General features: G+C 42.4%; 1 protein-coding gene and 1 non-coding gene across 4 annotated transcripts in view; both read left to right on the top strand.

Moving 5' to 3' along the window:
- Positions 1-19,356, top strand: part of PLXNA4 (plexin A4) — a 481,037-nt gene that overhangs the window by 321,620 nt on the left and 140,061 nt on the right. The window lies entirely within an intron of this gene.
- Positions 13,266-13,337, top strand: TRNAF-GAA. The gene has a single exon. It is a non-coding gene; the product is annotated as a tRNA-Phe (tRNA).

Here is a 19,356-nt window from a genome sequence, read left to right as displayed (position 1 = left end):
AAATGATTAGAGCACCTATTTATTTTTCTATTTAAAATAGGAAATTAGGCTTTGCTCTTTTAATATTCAGTGAATACTGTGCACCATTTTCCTGCCTTGGTCTATACATCAGCCGTTTATGTGTCTAGAAGGCATGGAGGTATGTGGAGGGGCTTACCTCTCCCAGTGGTAGACACTGGCAGTCTTACTGACTGATTCAGTTTCACATATATGACAGAAACTTTGTACATGCAACCGATACTGTCAATATTGTTTTAAAAAAATCCTTTAAATAGAATCAACAGTATTTTGCGATGAGCTGAGAGTGAGCATGAAATTTATTTTGTACAACATAGAGGTTTTCTGGTTATGGAAATGTAAAGATTTTTCTTTTAAAAGAATCAAAATGTTCTACATTTCCTGACCTTTTCAGTTCTGACAAGCAGCTGCCAGAACTATGCCACTTTGCTGATAACTTTGAAAACTTAAGCAGTTCATCTGCCCCCTCAATATAAAGACACTGTGTTAACAGTGATTTAGAAAGTAACTACTTTCAGAAAGCATTTAGGGTAAGGAGAGACCATATGGGAAGAGAAAAAGGATGTTTGGAAATATTTTCACCTTTATATGATTTGATAATGAGGAAATATGACACTTTAAAAACTCATATCTCAATGCTTTAAAAACTTGAAAATAGAATCTTCAACTTGCTTGAAAACCTTCTAAAGAGTTTCTGAGAGTTTTGACCCATTTGTTAAAAAATATAAAAATTTAGCATCTTCCTATTAGTTAAAAGAACAGTTGATTGACATCAGAAAAGATGGAAATCTATTAGCTGGATTTCAACAAGAATCTTCACATAACTGGTTCATGAAACTGAAAAAACACATATATCTTGATTTAGTCAACATAGCCAACAATGTACTTTTTGCATCTCTGTGTATACATGAAGTGTTTTTCTGTTGTTGTTATGACAGCCATTAAAGCAAAGTATTGAAATAAACCCTAGACCTCAAAACCCCAGATCACGAAGTGCTAAACAAGTATTTTCAAAAGTAATGAAGGCAATCCCAACACATCAGTCTCACCATTATTCATAATAATTTTCATGGTGATAGTAAAATGTTTGTATCATTCATTAATAATAGAAAATAAAAATTAAGATGGTATTTTATCTTTATCTCACTTCATTATTTCCTCATTTTGTAATAATGCAATGATGTTAGTAAGTATTCTTTGTAAAGAAATATATGAGCTTTGTAAGTGCATGCTCAAAAATTGTTTTTTACTATGGGTATACAACCAGAATTCTTTAAAGACCTACTGGTCATTGGAGTGTGTAAAGTTGCAGCTGTTTCACAAATTACTCTCATCTCAATCTCTGATATTCACTTTCCCGTTACCTTTTAAACCACACTCCTTTGTACCCAAGAGTTGGTGTGTTTAGACCCAGAGGAGCCTGGTAGGCTGTAGTCCATGGGGTCGCTAAGAGTCAGACACGACTGAGAGACTTCACTTTCACTTTTCACTTTCATGCATTGGAGAAGGAAATGGCAACCCACTCCAGTGTTCTTGCCTGGAGAATCCCAGGGACAGGGGAGCCTGGTTGGCTGCCGTCTGTGGGGTTGCAGAGAGTCGGACACGACTAACATGACGCAGTAGCAGCAGCAGAAGCGCATAGAGTCTTCTATGAGTTGGTGCATCCATGTGGGTGGAGCCCTTGTGGCCAGTTTCTTTATTCCTCAGTAATTTGCCCAACGCCTTCTGGATCTTTCTAGGGCCAGGATCCCTGAACAGCAGATTGAAAATTCCCTGTGGGAGCAACAATAAGGAATTTGAGGTGATGCTGACAGATGAGAAAATCTTCGGATAAGCAGGTAGCATTACCATGGCTATGCTGTGAAAGGTGACGGGGACAGTTCTTGCATCAAAACGATCAGAATGGCCATGGAGCCTGAGAATCACTGTGTGTGTGCTTGTGCTTAGTTGCTCCAGTAGTGTCTGACCTTTTGTGGCTCCGTGGACCACAGCCCACCGGGCCCCTGTCCATGGGATTGTCCAGGCAAGAATACTGGAGTGGGTTGCCATGCCCTCCTCCAGGGGATCTTCCCGGTCCTGGGACTGAACCCGCATCTCCTGTGTCTTCTGTACTGCAGGCAGATTCTTTATCACTGAGCCACCAGGGAAGCCCAGTGAGAATCGTTACATAGACAGAAGCCAGTCAGTCCGGAGTTAGTCTTTTCTCATCATGTCTCCAGTTCCCACTCATTTCTCCTTTGTCTCATTTCATCCCCATTCTTTCCTTTATCCTATTTTCCACATTCCTCCCACCATCTTCCTTATTTATCCCAATCTCTTATCTCACTCTTCTCCACATCCACCTTCCACATTCCCCTCTCTGGGGAGGGAGGCAAGCTAGAATGGGGTCAGGCCAGTGTTTTTCCAACTGCTGGTCATGACACATTAGTGGGTCGAGAAATCAATTTAGTGGGTCACGGAATCAATTTAAAGGGTCATGACCAGAACGTTTTTTTAAATGGAATAGACGAAAATCAAATAGAACAGTGTCCATCAAACATAGTAAGGATAAGTGCTATCTGTAAGACTATATATGTGCCTGTATGTGTGTGCCCTGGGTTGCAACGTAAAACATATCAGTTGCCAGGAGGGAGTCCTGGTTGGAACGAACACGCTGGCCTAGGGGAGAATGAGAGTGACTTGCATACATCGGCAGTAAGGTGACTTCAGCTTTGAACTTCTGGCTCACATTTCAAGCCGTGCTAATGACATCATCTGCTCCTTCACTAGTTTTTAGTCAAGCGATTTCTCAGTTCCAACAGTTTGGCTTCAACAGCTGTTTGTTAACAGTTTGGTGTGACAGCTGTGGGCTGGTAGGCAGGCATTGGACACAGAGTAAGGCTAACTGGAACTGGAATCAAAGCTTGGCTTGATGTGAGTCTAGACTTCTGAGTCTCTGTTTTCTCATTTGTGCACCAGATTCATTCTTTCCAATCTGTTACTTTATTAAGGTTTTGTCGTTCAGTCGTTAAGTCGTGTCCAACACTTTTATGACCCCTGAACTGCGGCATGCCAGGCTTCCCTGACCTCCACTATCTCCCAGAGATTGCTCAGATTCATGTCCCTTGAGTTGGTGATGCTATCTATCCATCTCGTCCTCTGGCACCCCTTCTCCTTTTGCCTTCAGTCTTTCCCAGCATCAGAGTCTTTTCCAATGAGTCAGCTCTTTGCATCAGGTGGCCAAAGTATTGGAGCTTCAGCTTCAGCATCAGTCCTTCCAATGAATATTCAGGGTTGATTTCCTTTAGGATTATTAAGGTACACATGGCAAATAAATTTATTTGCACAGCTGTCTAGGGTGCTGGAGGTCCCCCATGACCAGAGGGCACCAGACTCTGAAGGACACGTCTCCTCATTTCCCAGCTGCCCCAAGGGCTGGAAAGATCAAAATGGTAGCACACCTGCTCTCCATCCCCAGCCTCACTGCATGCCACCACTCCCCAGGTGGGAAACGCTGTCCAGATGACCACAAACAGGTCTGGAAATATTTGTCCCTGTAAACCTGTGTGTAGGTCCCCATGCTGGGAACATACAAAGATGCGAAAGACATCAATGCCGTCTAAAGCTGCCTGTTTAGCTGTTGTCCTCACCACCTGCAGTTTGTAAGAGACACTGTGTGGTTCAGGGCCAGCTGAGTCCTGATCAGCTTTTATTTGCAGTGGCCTCTTTTTGCCTGGGGCCCTGACACTTGAAAGTTTCTATTCTTTCTGTGGGAACTGAACATAACCTCTGAAATGCCTTGTAATCTTGATATTTCTCAGTTATAGACATAAACCTGAGGTGAGTCAAGACTCTAATGGCTCTCCAAATGCCAGATTCTGCTGCATTTACCGTGTGCACCGAAGGAAGTAAAACTAATTACTACCTTCTTAAAGAGCTGAGCCTGGGTGGATACACCCTTGAAAGTGGCCAGCAGAAATGCTCCATCCTCCTCACGCAGCTGCCTGCACATCTTTCTGCTAGAACCTTTGATGCCCGAGGACCCCTGCCTCGGGCCATTAGCAAGAAGGCTGGTCATTATTAACTATTTGGCATTGATTGATGACACCAAGCTTTTTTTTTTTTTTTTTTTTTGGCCACACATGGCCTGGTGAAAGACGCCTAGTTGACCCCTGGAATTTGGAGTTTATTCTACCATGAAAACAAAGAAATAAATTAGAGAAATGAACAGAAGCCCACATGGTTAAACACACTGGTTAGAGCCACTCACTAACCTCTGCTGATTGCCTCCCCAAAACCACAAAAACACCAAAGAATCCTGCCTCTCAGCCCCTTGGTTCTCACTCCCAGATTCCTGGCACTCTTCCTCTCTAGACATTAAAATGAGGAGAGAGATTTTTGTCCCTTTTTTTTTTTTTTTTTGCCCTTTTGAGCCCAGTGTCACAGAAAGAGATGGTCTTTGTGCAACATCTTGCTTACTAAAGATTCAGGAATTCCAGGTTTATATAAATGATCCTTCTTTAAAATATGCTTATATAACAGATTGTATGTTAAGAGTACCATGGAAATCTTCTGCATAGAACATAACTCTTTAACTTTGTCAGGTCGTAGTTGATGTGTCTTAAAAGTGAGCGACATGTGTTATTAAATGATATCCTTTCAACTCAATTCCACAAGCACTTGTTATTGACCTACCAGAGGGACTGGCAAGCGACAGTTCAAATCTGATTGGCCATTGCTTTTGTAAATAAAGTTTTATTGGGACCCAGTCACACCCATTCATGGACATCTCATCTATGGTTGCTTTTACCACCTCAGCAAGTTGAGTAGTTGAGACAGGCCATATGACCTCTCCAGTGTCTGAGGTATAAACAGTCTGGCCTTTTATAGACAACAGTGTGGTTTCTCCTGACCTACTATATGTTAAATCTCAAGCTCAGGGGGAAAAGAGAGCTGGATACAAAAGAAGTCTGGCAGGGTCCTTGTCCTCTGGGAGCCTGCAAGCTCATGGGGGAGAAGGATCTTCTTCATAAAGTGTGAACTGCCAACAGTGGTCAGTTTTCTGCTCAGCTACACGGTGTCTGTCCTCACCCTGGGCCTCTGCTTCCATCTTGCCACCTGTCCAGGATGCCCCATGACCTCTCACCAGAGAAATCTTGTGCATGCTTCACACCTGCTTCCCCTTCCCATCACTCTCACTCCCAAACTCTGCAGTACACTCTCCTGCTTGTTTGCTTTTGCAGACCTGGAGGATAATTTGTACCATGCAGATGTTCAATGAGCATCTGGGATCTTCAGATGAATCCCCACACTGATTTGTGAAAGAAGGGGGAAACCTCCATGAAATGACCTTCTCATTACCAATTTAAAATAAATATCCCAAGCAGAGCCCAGGCAAAACTCATGAGCTGGAACACTCTACATGTCATCTCAGGCCAAGACCTTCGCATGGGCTCTAAACCAAGTTCCAAGGATTCCCCAAATAATGAAACCATGTGGGTTACTGTCTTCTATTGTCTGTCTGTATCTGTGTTAGCCACTCAGTCATGTCCGATTCTTTGCAACCCCATGGACTATAGCCTGCCAGGCTCCTTTGTCCATGGGATTCTCCAGACAAGAATACTGGAGTGGGTAACCATTCCCTTCTCCAGGGGATCTTCCCGACCCAGGGATTGAACCTGGGTCTCCTGCATTACAGGAAGATTCTTTACTGTCTGAGCCACCAGGGAAGCCCACTGTCTTCTATACAAGTCACTATTTCTGGAGAATATCTTTTGTACATTTTTGGCCATATAGAAAAAAAAGAGGACCAAATAACATATTCTTCTCCTGCTTTCCCACTAACATCTTCTAAGCCCCACCCCTACACAAAAGGAATTTTTTTTTAAATCAAAATGAGAACAATAATTTTATGTGATAGGATTATTTATATGGCTGTTCTCCCCATGATGAATCCATCCAGGGGCTCAGCACCTCCCCCCAGGTGCCAATTCATAAATCAGGAAATGCTATTACCCACTGGCCATAAAAACAGAGCCCACCCCAACACAGAGGACTCATTTCAGGAGCAGCTGCCACATTTCCAGGGTAGAAATGAGTTCAGAAAAATCCACCTGGCTGTCTAGAAGGAGGAGAAATGTCTTTTATTTGATAAGTAATCAGTCTTTCTTTCTTTCAATCCCTTCTCCCCTGGAAATACATGGAATTAATGGCACAGATACATGCTATTCCACAGAAATAATAATAACAGAGCTAACTAGATTGAAGTGGGGTAAAGGGCATGAGTGAGGATGGTGCAGATTTCCTAGGAAACCTTTCCTATTAGCTTAAATCAGTTCATTAAAAAAAAAAAAAAAGCTTGGAGACAATTTAGTGGAAGTCCTCCTTTCTGGGCGTCTCTCCTGCAAACACCCATCAAGGGCAGGCAGAAAACCAAGAAAGAGAGTTGAGGGAGTCATTGCAGAAAAGACTGCAAAGTGGTTGTTAGTGATTTCTGCAATGTAATTAGGTACTTCATTTTTATCTCAATGTTTATGTGTTAGACTGAAAGTGAAAATGTTAGTTGCTCAGTAGACTCTTTGTGACTTCACGAACTGCAGCCTGCCAGGCTCCTCTGTCCATGGAATTCTCCAGGCAAGAATATTGGAGTGAGTAGCCATTCCCTTCTCTAGGGGATCTTCCTTACCCAAGAATTGAACCTAGGTCTCCTGCATCGCAGGTGGATTCTTTACTGTCTGAGCCACCAGGGAAGCCTGAGTTGGAATGGGGAGGGACCATATAGAGAGTTAAAGAAAGAGAAGAAAGGACAGCGAAATGAGAAGGAAGATGGAAAGAAAAGTCTTCTAGGGGTATGACCATAGTCAGCTGGCAATAGGAAAGATACAGCAAAACAGGTGATGCCTTGCATCTCTGTAGTTTACATTCTAGAGGGGATGGTGATAGACAGTGAGCAAGTAATCCAATAAGCAACCAAGATAATTTCTTCTAGTGCTGAGTGCTATGCAGGAGTCACGTGGCAGAGTGGAGCTGGAACCAGCAATAGGGGGCAGGTTTAGGCTTAGTGGCCCAGGAAGCTCTTTCTGAATAGATAACATATGAGTATCTATGAGGAGAACAGTCTAGACAGAGGGAACAGCAAGTGCAGAGACCTGAAGCAGGGTGCGCTTGGTACATTCAAATAAGAGAAAGATGGTTGCCATGGAGAGAGACGCCGGGGGCAAACAGAAACCCATGCAGATGTGTAGGAGACAATTTTGGAACTCTCCAACAGGGCCAGGTGTCTGTGACTAACTTTTTTTTTTTCTGGCCTCACCATGTGGCATGTAGGACCTTAGTTCTCTGACCAGAAATTGAACCCGTGCCCCTGTGTTGGGAGTGTGGAGTCGTAACTACTAGACCACCAGGGAGGTCCCAACCATGACTAATATTGATCTAATTCATGTGGTAGAGCAACAGTCAGGAAATTGTGCAGGAAAAAAAAAAAAAAAAAAAACCATGAAAAACCTGTCTTCTGTTTATTGCCTGGACTGGCCTTTGCCTGAGCATCAGCTAGAACAGGAGAGAGATGTTCTTTGATAAAACAGCAACAATGATGCCAGCTAACAGTTCAGTTCAGTCCAGTCGCTCTGTCACGTCCAGCTCTTTGCAACCCCATGGACTGCGGCACGCCAGGCTTCCCCATCCATCACCAATTCCCGGAGCTTACTCAAACTCATTTCCATTGAGTGGATAATGCCATCCAACCATCTCATCCTCTGTTGTCCCCTTCTCCTCCCACCCTCAATCTTTCCCAGCATCAGGTCTTTTCAAATATGTCAGTTCTTCGCATCAGGTGGCCAAAGCATTGGAGTTTCAGCTTCAACATCAGTCCTTCCAATGAACACCCAGGACTGATCTCCTTTAGGATGGACTCCTTAGGTTGGATCTCCTCGCTGTCCAAGGGACTCTCAAGAGTCTTCTCCAACACCACAGTTCAAAACCATCAATTCTTCTGTGCTCAGCTTTCTTTATAATCCAACTCTCACAACCATACACGACTACTGGAAAAACCATAGCTTTGACTAGATGCACTTTTGTTGGCAAAGTAATGTCTCTGCTTTTTAATATGCTGTCTAGGTTGCTCATAACTTTTCTTCCAAGGAGCAAGCGTCGTTTAATTTCATGGATGCAGTCACCATCTGCAGTGATTTTAGAGCCCCCCAAAATAAAGTCTTTCACTGTTTTCATTGTTTGCGCATCTATTTGCCATGAAGTGATGGGACCAGCTGCCATGATCTTAGTTTTCTGAATGTTGAGTTTTAAGCCAACTTTTTCACTCCTCTTTCATTTTCATCAAGAGGCTGTTTAGTTCTTACTTCACTTTCTACCATCAGGGTGGTGTCATCTGCCTATCTGAGGTTACTGAGATTTCTCCTGGCAATCTTGATTCCAGCTTGTGCTTCTTCCAGCCCAGCGTTTCTCATGATATACTCTGCATATAAGTTAAATAAGCAGGGTGACAATATGCAGCCTTGACATAGTCCTTTACACTAATAGTTACATATTGCTTAATGTTACCTTGGCAGTGTCTTTTTGCATGTGTGTGTATGGACGGGCTTCATGTTTTGTCAGCTTATTGAGGCATAATTAATGTAAAATCACCTGTTAAAGTGCACAGTTATATGGTAGTGATGTTTATAAGCTGATTGCAATGGTGGTCACATGAATCTATACAGGTGATAAAATGACAGAACTATATAGACACTTCATAGCAATGTCATTTTCTTGGTTTTGCTGTTACAGTTTTGTACAATGTAATCATTGGGGGAAACTGGATGTTGGATACATGGGACCTTTCTGTATTATCTTTGCAACTTCTCAAGAATCTAAAATTATTTAAAAGATTTTTAATTAAAAAGCAAAATAAAAATTTTAAATGTAGATAGAGGAAAACAATTTTAATTACACTACACTAATCATTGTTGCAGAGAAGATCCACCATTGGATACAGAAATTAATGGGCAAAAGTTAGAGGAGAAACAGGGTATTTGTATAGTCCCAATGTATTTCTTCCAGATATTTATTCACTTCAATGGGAAAAATAGTAACCTGACAGTGGCAGTTAACATCATCAGTAACAAGACTTATCAGTATGATGAGTTCCTTGAGAAAATGCACTGACAAGGTTTCGCTTTTATAACATTCTTGCCCAAAATGCAAAAATTCATTCTAATTATGCAAAAGCCTCAGACCCACCCAAAATGAAAGACATTCTAGGAAATAACTGACTGGTATTTGTGAAAAGTGTCCAAGTCGTGAAGACAAGGAAAGATTGTTTAAAATTACAGATGACTAAGAGTTACAATAACTGAATAGAATGTGAGATTCTGGAAAGGAATAGAAAATTAAGTAGAAGAACTGGTGAAATTAGAATCAGACCTAGAGTTTAGTTAGTTTGCCAGTGTTAATTTCCTGGTTTTCATAGGTGCAACGTGGTTATGTATGTTTTTAATATTAGGGAAGCCTGAGCAAAGAGGATATGGGAAATATTTGTGCTAGTTATACAGCTTTTCTCTATGTTTAAAATTAATTCAAAATAAATAGTTCTTAAAAATTTTTTTAATGTATGCAGTAATTTAGTCACAACTGCAATCCAGATATGTTGTTGTTGTTTAGCTGCTAAGTCATGTCCAACATTTTGCGACCCCATGGACTACAGCATGCCAGGCTCCTCTGTTCTCTTCCGAAGTTTAGTCAAATTCATGTCCATTGATCAGTGATACTATTTGACTCTCTCATCCTCCACTGCCCCCTTCTTTTGCCCTCAATCTTTCATAGGATCAGGGTCTTTTACAATGAGTAGGCTCTTTGCACCAAAGTGTCGGAGCTTCAGCTTCAGCATCAGTCCTTCCAATGAATATTCAAGGTTGATTTCCTTTAGGATTGATTGGTTTGATTTCCTTGCAGTCTAAGGGACTCTCAAGAGTGTTCTCCAACACCACACAGTCCAAAAGCATCAATCCTTCCTGCTATAGACATTTCCATCCCCTCATTTTTTTTTCAGCTATAGATTTAAAGCTTTTTATTTTTCTATTATGTAAAGACAGATACATTACTTTGCCAACAAAGGTCCATCTAGTCAAGGCTATGGTTTTTCCTGTGGTCATGTATGGATGTGAGAGTTGGACTGTGAAGAAAGCTGAGTGCTGAAGAATTGATGCTTTTGAACTGTGGTGTTGGAGAAGACTCTTGAGAGTCCCTTGGACTGCAAGGAGATCCAACCAGTCCATTCTGGAGATCAGCCCTGGGTGTTCTCTGGAAGGAATGATGCTAAAGCTGAAACTCCAGTACTTTGGCCACCTGATGCGAAGAGTTGACTTATTGGAAAAGACTCTGATGCTGGGAGGGATTGGGGGCAGGAAGAGAAGGGGACGACAGAAGATGAGATGGCTGGATGGCATCACTGACTTGATGGACGTGAGTTTGAGTGAACTCCGGGAGTTGGTGATGGACAGGGAGGCCTGGCGTGCTGCGATTCATGGAGTCGCAAAGAGTCAGACACTGAGCGACTGAACTGAACTGACTGAAAGACTTAGTTATTCAGAATATGCTACCCTAAGAGACATGCAACAAATAACAGATTGCTGACCTATTCATTGACAAAATTACTAAACACGTAAAATTGTTTCTCAACAGGTCTACATCTTAAAACTGCCAGTGAGATAGCTTTAAAAAGCTGAATTTCCCCTATTTTTTTTCACCAAAAGCATTAAACACCATACCCTTCAGACACATTTCTTCTTCTCTAGATATCAATTTTCCTGAAACTTTTCGAATAGAAGTAGCAATATTAGTTTATTGTACACTTTTGTCCATTTCTTCCAGCTTTATGTCAGTCTCCAGAAATCACTCCATCCCCCAGATTCCTTCCCTGCTGTATCATAGTCAGACCCCTCCCCTATCACCAACCCCTAGACTCACGACTGTCATTCTATCACTATAGTCTGCCATTTCTAGGAGTTGGTGCAAATGAATCATGCAATATGTAGTCTTTCGTATCTGCCTTCTTTGACTCAGCACCATAATTTGAGATTCATTTGTGGTTTTGCTCCTTTTATTGGTGAGTCGTATCCTATGATATGGATACACCTCAGTTTATCCATTCACCTATCAAATGATATCTGGGTTGATTCTGGTTTGGGGAAAAGTGCCTATAAACATTCTCATGCAGGTTTTTGTATGAGAATAAGTTTTCCTTTCTTTTGGGTAAATATCCAAGAGTGGGATTTCTGGGTATATTATGAGAAACTACTAAACTGTTTTCCAGCCTGGCTGCATTTTGCATTTTCACCAGTGAACTATGAAAGTCATGGGTCTTTTCTCCCATCCTCACTAAATGTTGTCTGTTTTGGGGGGGGCTTGTTTTTTTTGTGGGGATGTTTTTGTTTTGAGGGGAGGTTGCCCCATAGATATGAGGAATATCTTATCATAGTTTTATTTTGCTTTTTCTTAATGACTGAGGATGTTAAGCTTATTTTCATTTGCTTATTTGCCATCTATATATTGGGCTTCTCAGGTGGTGTGGTGGTAAAGAATCCACCTGCCAATGCAGGAGACACAGGTTTGATCCCAGGGTTGGAAAGATCCCTAGAGAAGAAAATGGCCACCCACTCCAATATTCTAGCCTGGGAAATCCCATAGACAGAGGAGCCTAGAGGCTAAAGTCTATAGAGTTGAAAAAGAGTTTGGACACGACTGAGTGACTGAGCATGTGTACATGTACCATATCCTCATTGGTGAAGAGTCTGTTCAAGTCTTTCGCCTTTTCTAAAAATTCAGAATGTTTCTCTCCTTGTTGTTGAATTTTGAGTTTTTATGTATTTTGAAAGCAAACTCTCTGTCAGGTATATGATCTGTAAGTACCTTCTCCCAGTCTGTGGCAAGATTTGGACCCATCTTAAAGAATAGCAACCCAAGGCACAGAGAGGTTAAGCAACCTCCCAGAGATTACACAGTTCATGAGTCTATACTCTTAGCCCCTCTCTTATGTTGCCTCTGTAGATACTCTCTGTTTTAGGTGGAGACAAAGCTGGATAATCAGCATGACCAGGTCTACTCCCTGGTGGCCCTTTCCACCTGAGGCAGCTTCAGAGTGACTCTGCAGTAGCCAATGGGAATCTTTTCAGTGGGATCTTCTAGAGGCCCTGATGCCTTTATAAGTAGCATGCTACTACAAAACATTTATCTATCAATGGAGGGCATGCCTTGGCAGCCTTTTGGATTCCATAAGAATGATCATTCACTAATTAAAATATTTTAACCACATACAGAAACCACAAATTCAGCAAATAGAAGGGAAACCCTATTTTCTAACGCTAGCCATTTTCTGGGTTTATTTTAGTCTCCTCTACCTGATTTTATACAGCCTGGCTTGGTAGACCTAATTAGATACTTCCTCAAGTGTTCAGGAAGTCAGTGCCCGTCACAACTCCTGCAGGGGATGTGGAAGAAGATGGACTTTTTTGTAGCTTGAGGTTCTGCAGGTGAGACCCTTGGAATCCCATTTCCTGCTAAAGACCCATCCCTTGTTGAAAATATGGAGCCTGCCTCTGATCATTTGGGATATCTGTGGTTAGGTACAATCTAGAATTACAGAGCCCTCTACATACTAAAAAAAAATAAAAATAAAATAAAAATTTGGATTTTACCTCCATAAGCAATAGTGATTCACTGGAATAATTTAAGGTAGGGTAAGACAGTGACATACTTGAAAGTCAAACAGATTATTCTGATGGCAACATATGAAGTGAAAGTTGCTCAGTTGTCTTACTCTTTGCGACCCCATGGAATACAGTCCATGGAATTCTCCAGGCCAGAATACTGGAGAGGGTGGCTGCTCCCTTCTCCAATGGCAACATGGTGAATGAATTAAAAAGTTGGAAACCAAAAGTTAGTGAGACCAAGTAAGAATATGTGTTATATTACTGTGCCAGGTACTTATTTAATTTAATCTTCACAGCAGTATTACAAAGTAGTTATTTTTCATTTTTATTTTATAGATGAGAAACTGAGAGGTTTGTAAGTTATCTGAGGTCACCCAGCTGGTAATGGATAAAGCTGTGATTATGATAATTCCATCAGAATTACGGGGTGGGTTTAAGGTTATACAAAGGTATAGGTTTAAGGGATGTTTAGAAGGGTAAACAGCCTTGATAATAACAGCATATAGGGGAGACTGAAAGAGATAAAGTATTTCAAGATGATTCTTGGGGTGTTTGGCCCACTGGGCTTCCCTGGTAGCTCAGATGGTAAAGAATCTGCCTGAAATGCAGGAGACCCAGGTTCGATCCCTGGGTTGGGAAGATCTAGAGAAGGGAACGGCTACCCACTCCAGTGTTCTTGCCTGGAGAATTCCAAAGACAGAGGAGCCTGGTGGGCTACAATTCATCGGGTCACAAAGACTCAGACATAACTGAACTACTCACACAACTCTCAGCAAACTATTCTCAGAACCTGGTTGTATGATGATGTCATGGACTCAGATAAGAAATAAGAAATTCAGTAGGAAAACCCTTTCCAACACTAATGTTTTCCCTCTCTTTGTAACAAATGTCTTCCCCCTGACCTCTGAATATTACCCTCTTCAAACATACAAGGAATTTTCTGTCTACAGTTTTTAATCTATTTCTTCCTGTCATCTTGTCTTCAGTCAGACTCAAGGTCTGCATTCTCTTTTAAACTACAGCCCTGTTTCTTTCCTTTGCCACCAAATATTCTGAGTTTGTGGTTTAGACTTTCTACTTTCATTTTTTCTACTGCCAACTCTTTCCTCAACCCTTGCAATCTGGCTTTTTTGATGAGACTACTCTTTTAAAAAGGTAGCCTGTGACCGCCTCTTAACCAAATCCCATGGTCTCTGTTCGGTTCTTATCCTCTTTGACCTCTGCTTGATGGTTACATCCATCATTTGATGTCAGTGGTTGACCTTACCTTGGATTCTTCATACATTGTAGAATTCTGATCATCATAAATCCAATATAGATTCTTTCACCATTTTAAAAGGAATTTCAAAAATATACTTCAATGCCAAATAGAAACTTCAACCTTCTGGGATCACTTTTCCATAGTTTTCCCAAACAAACCAACATATAAGTCATCACTGTGGGGACATTATCAAATATATTTCATTTTTTCCCCAAGTTATCAAACTCCTTTCCTCCTTGTGTATTTATTTGATGTCTTTGGTAGCAGCATATAGTTTATTGTGATGGTCTTGGCTTTAAGACATCAAAATGATTAACCAAGTTTATCAGTTAGGGGTAGAATAGGATAAGCCTCAAAATTTCAGAGATTTAATACATGACATTTTATTTCTTATTTATTCAGAGTTTACTATGGGCTCAGCAGTTCTCCAGAGAAGAAACTTTCCAAATGGGAACTTGGGGACAGAGGCTGAGTCCATCTTGCTTCTTCTATATCAGACATGGTCTATATCATTGCTTCTGCAGAGGAAAGAGAAGAGCTGGAAGGTTATGAACCTTAAATGCTCTAGCTTAGTTAGCTGTTATACTCTCACCTGGAAAATCCCATGGACAGAGGAGCCTGGAAGGCTGCAGTCCATGGAGTCGCAAAGAGTCAGACACGACTGAGCGACTTCACTTTCACTTTTCACTTTCATGCATTGGCAAAGGAAATGGCAACCCACTCCAGTGTTCTTGCCTGGAAAATCCCAGGGACAGGGGAGCCTGGTGGGCTGCCATCTATGGGGTCACACGGAGTCAGAAACAACTGAAGTGACTTAGCAGCAGCAGCAGCTGTTATACATATCACTTCTACTCATACCCCATAGGCCAGGATTATTCAGGGCTCACATAACTGCAGGGGCCCATATAACTGCATGGAGTCTGGAAAGCTCAGTGTTGGGGTGCCTGGAAAGGAAAGAAGAACCAGATGTGAATGACACTACTTATTCCTAATGCACTAAAAAGGTCCAGAGAATATTTCCCTGTAATGTTTCCTAAAACTTTATCCTCTAGCCATGCGATAAGTATTCTATTAGCTTTACATTGGTCCTGTATGGTTGTGCAGCAACTCTACTCAGAGCCAGAAAAAGACATTCCTTCATATTGTGGAGGCACATCAAATGAAACTAGTGACTCTATATTTCAGCACCAGAACTTGAGGACAGCTCCCTCGCGTTGTAAATAATTCTGCCTGGACATCAGATTTCTTAGCCGTACTGATTTCCTGAATTTTTAAATAGATAGAGACGTACATATACGGTCAAATACTTCAGTTACAATCCTCATTACTCCCATTCATCTATGCCACAAATTTGAGCAACTTATGAGCAGGAAGAGACAGACCATCAAAATGCCATCCTCTCTAAGTGTTTGGTTGACAAGTCCATCTGCATTTTAAGTGACATCGTTCACTTGTGAGGCTGTGCTACCTTTCACCTTAATGAAACTGCCAAGTAATTTTGGAACCATGGGGAAAAGTCTGGTCCTAGCCCCCAGGGGATATATTGAATAACTTGTTTCTTGCTGACCTCAATCGGTCTGTAATTTCCAGACGTTTCTGCTATCATCTGTGAATCTGTCCCTCTCTCCAGGCTCTTATTTGGAAACCATCCCTGTGGCACATATAACTTAAGGAATCACAGGCACAGCAATTACTGATTACAGATATTCACATGTGGCAGTTCCCTCCATATGTGGTATGGAAATTAATGAACATTTATTTTATGGCAAAGTAATAACAAAACTGTAGGTAGAAATATGTCCTCATTTCTCTATATATACATATCTCTTTACACGTAGTATTTTCTCTCTCCAAATAAACATTTAGGAAGATGAGTTCCACTTTTAGAAAGCCTAAGGGTGAACAGAATGGATTTCTGAGCATGCTGGTGTTCTAGATTATTCCTGTCAACCCCTCAAGCACGTTTCTTTGTGATTCCCATTAGAGGTGGGGGCTCAGTCCTGACTTTGCATCACATACTAAGGGCAGCTCCTGCTCGCCTCTGTAGGCCTCCCTATTTGCCTCATTCTTTCCTCTTCTCTCTAGTGATGGAAATATCAGACGTCCCAGCAGTGTGTCCCCTGTTCATCCAAATCTGGCAGCATCTCAGGGAAAAGAAAAGGGCAACAAGATGAAATCACTCTCTCAGAAAAATAAATAAATAAAACCACTAAAGGGACATGTTTTTAGAAGGGCAAAAGTTGCTCCCCTCCATCCCCCAAAAAAGGCTTTTTGGGGGGGGGGGGGCGGGTAGAAAAAAAGTGTCAGAACAACAATCACCAGGTAGCTTTTTGTTGTTTCTACACTAGAGCTGCATCTGCACCTTCTTACTGGCTTTTTCAGGCACACCTAACCCCTCATCAGAACCCTCCCCAGCTCCGAGGCAAAGTCAATATGATGTTCCATTCTGCTCTGGGCATTAGCAACAGAATTCTTCAACTCCTGCCCATCTGTAATGTTTGCTCCCCTCTTGACACATCTGGACACATTCCAAAAATTAAGAACATAAGCTAACGGAATAAGAACACCTTGTATTTATATAGCACTTGCCTTGGAGGTACTACAAAAGTGAAAGTGAAAGTCGCTCAGTCGTGTCCAACTCTTTGAGACCCCATGGACTATACAGTCCATGGAATTCTCCAGACCAGAATACTGGAGTGGGTAGCCATTCCCTTCTCCAGGGGATCTTCCCAACCCAGGGATTGAACCTAGGTCTCCCGCATTGCTGGTGGATTCTTTACCAGCTGAGGGACTTTGCCAATTGCATCTCACCGAGACCCCCACCAGCTCTCAACAAAGGTTTTCTCCCTCTGCTATAAGCAGGGACAGCCGAGACATCACTGGGAGTGACACAGGAAAAGTGACACGACACTTCTCTGCCGCACATGCACCAGTCAGGCTGGCGGTTGACACACACACGTGCCTCAGTTGACTGAGGAAGCAGCAGGTAACTCCAAGGGAAGAAGGCTGAGACCTGCACTCCACAGAGTCTGGCAGCTCACCTCCTCCTACAGGAACCCACTGCTTGAGATGCCCAAAAAGAGAGGACTGATCCGCAGGCACCTGCACTGTGTGTGAATGAGGCAAAAGCACGGGGTGCTTAGCTACTTCTCTTAGCAGCCTGTGGATTGGTCCCCTCAACCCTCAAGTAGATGAGTCCTGTGTGCCTCCCACTAGCCACACTTGCTTTGCTTCAAGTAATTTTTCATAAATGTTTCCTAATCAAGTCAGTGATCCACAGATATTTTAAAAGTCACCATGAGGACTTCCGTGGCAGACTTGAGGTTCTGAGGACACTGTGCTTCACTGCAGGGGGTAAGAGTTCAATTTCTGGGTGGGGAACTAAGATTCCCACATGCAGCACAGCCAAAAAAAAAAAAGTCATCATGCACCTGATGAGGATAAAACAAAGAATTACAGAGAGTGAGCTGGGAGTGTACTGTCTTTGGGATTGAGGGCAAAGGGGAAAATGGCCAGGTGGCGCTAGTGGTAAAGAACCCGCCTGCCAATGCAGAAGACATAAAAGACCTGGGTTCGATCCCTGGGTTGAGAAGATCCCCTGGAAGAGGACACGGCAACCCACTCGAATATTCTTGCCTGGAGAATCCCACGGACAGATGAGCCTGGTAGGCCACAGTCCATAGGGTTGCAAAGAGTCGGACACGACTGAAGCAACTTAGCCTGCACACACAATCCCACAGTGCTGTAGAGTTCCCCCTCTGACATTCTACAATGTGCTCATGGCAAGCACAGAGGAGTGCTACCTACAAGGACAGACCATCCCATATATTTACCTGTGTTATTTATATATACATACATATATATATATATATATATATATATATATATATATATAACCAAGAAGCCAGGGCAATCTTGACAGGTTAGGAAGTTGCATGCCACCCACGTAGTATCTCAAGACCCTACAAACCATGGAGTGGCACTAGAGGCTGGCAAGTTCATAAATTATCCTCCCAGTCAATTGCATTTTTAATCAGGGTGTGTACCATGATCACTAATGGCACTTGCTTACGGGATGAAGCCCCAGTATTTATCTTGTTTTAATTATATTAGAAAGCAGTGATATTCAATTAACCAACTAATCATGCAAGCTAATCAATACTGGTCCTGGCAGGATTCTCCATTTGCCCAGCTCCCTATGCTGGGTGGCAGTCCACACTGTAGAGTCAGATGGCATTAACTCTTGATGGCCAGGGTCATGCTGCTAAGAAGTAGGCAGAAGATAAAAATTCATTTCTCAGACATGGACAAAAATCCAGAGGGCTCTTTCCTTTGTCCAATTCAGTGAAGATTTGCAACAGGTGTTATTGAATAGGGGTGTTATTTGTTCTATAATGTATATTTGTTTTCTGAGTATGTATGCTAAGTCACATCAGTCATGTCTGACTCTTTGCAAACCTATGGGCGATAGTGTGCCAGGCTCCTCTGTCCATGGGATTCTCTAAGCAGAAATACTGGAGTGGGTTGCCATGTCTTCCTCCAGGGAATCTTCCCAACTCAGGGATCAAACCTATATCTCCTTTGCTCCTGTATTGCAGGCGGATTCTTTACTGCTGAGCCACCGGGGAAGCCCTTCCAAGCACATAGAAGGAGCTATTTTTCTTACCTTATGGCTTATAGATCTAAGATCCCTATATCCTATAACAAGCCAGTGGCAGAGCTCTAAATATGAAGCAGACCCACTCATGGAATAGCACGAAGTGTCTTGCCATGTTCCCTAGGGCTGCCAGGTGACTCCTAACTATACCAAGTCATCCTAATAGCAAGTAGACCAACCTGCAAAGCCTCCACCAGGGGCATTTTGAGATAAGTGTCTGGGGTTGTGAGCAGCTGGGACACAACAGAGCTGTTCTCAGGGCAAAGCCTCGATGAGCCAGACATACCTCTTGCCCCATGCACACCTGTCCGGGGATACCTGCCTTTGAGACTGTGTTGTCCAAAGCTGGCTGGGAAGTAGTTAGTGACCAGAAAGGAAAGTGATCCCCTTGGGCTATGCTCATTATGTCTTCACCTTCTTCAGGTTCCTCCTAAAGGCACACAGGGAACTCATGTAGCAACCCACTTTCCAAGGTAAACCAATCACTGACTTTTGAGCAGCATTGTCCAGTCACCTGATTGTTTTTTCTGACTTGTAGGGCAAGAGTCAGTATAGAGCTTACCCCTGAATGCTCCCTAAGTTAAGTGGGGGTTATGCTGTCCCCAGGACCCTATGCCCTGTGATGGTTTCAGGAACCATCACTCTTTACAGAGCTGAGGACCTCAACAGGTATCTCTGTAAATGTCTGCTTCTAAATGAAGATGGCATTGGGAGAGAAAAAAATATCCAGGGAAGATGGG

The sequence above is a fragment of the Bubalus bubalis genome, chromosome 8 (assembly GCF_019923935.1).
Source record: "Bubalus bubalis isolate 160015118507 breed Murrah chromosome 8, NDDB_SH_1, whole genome shotgun sequence".
NCBI classification, from domain to species: Eukaryota; Metazoa; Chordata; class Mammalia; order Artiodactyla; family Bovidae; genus Bubalus; species Bubalus bubalis.
Note: the sequence above shows the minus strand (reverse complement) of the source record. Positions and strands in the feature narration are given on the sequence as shown.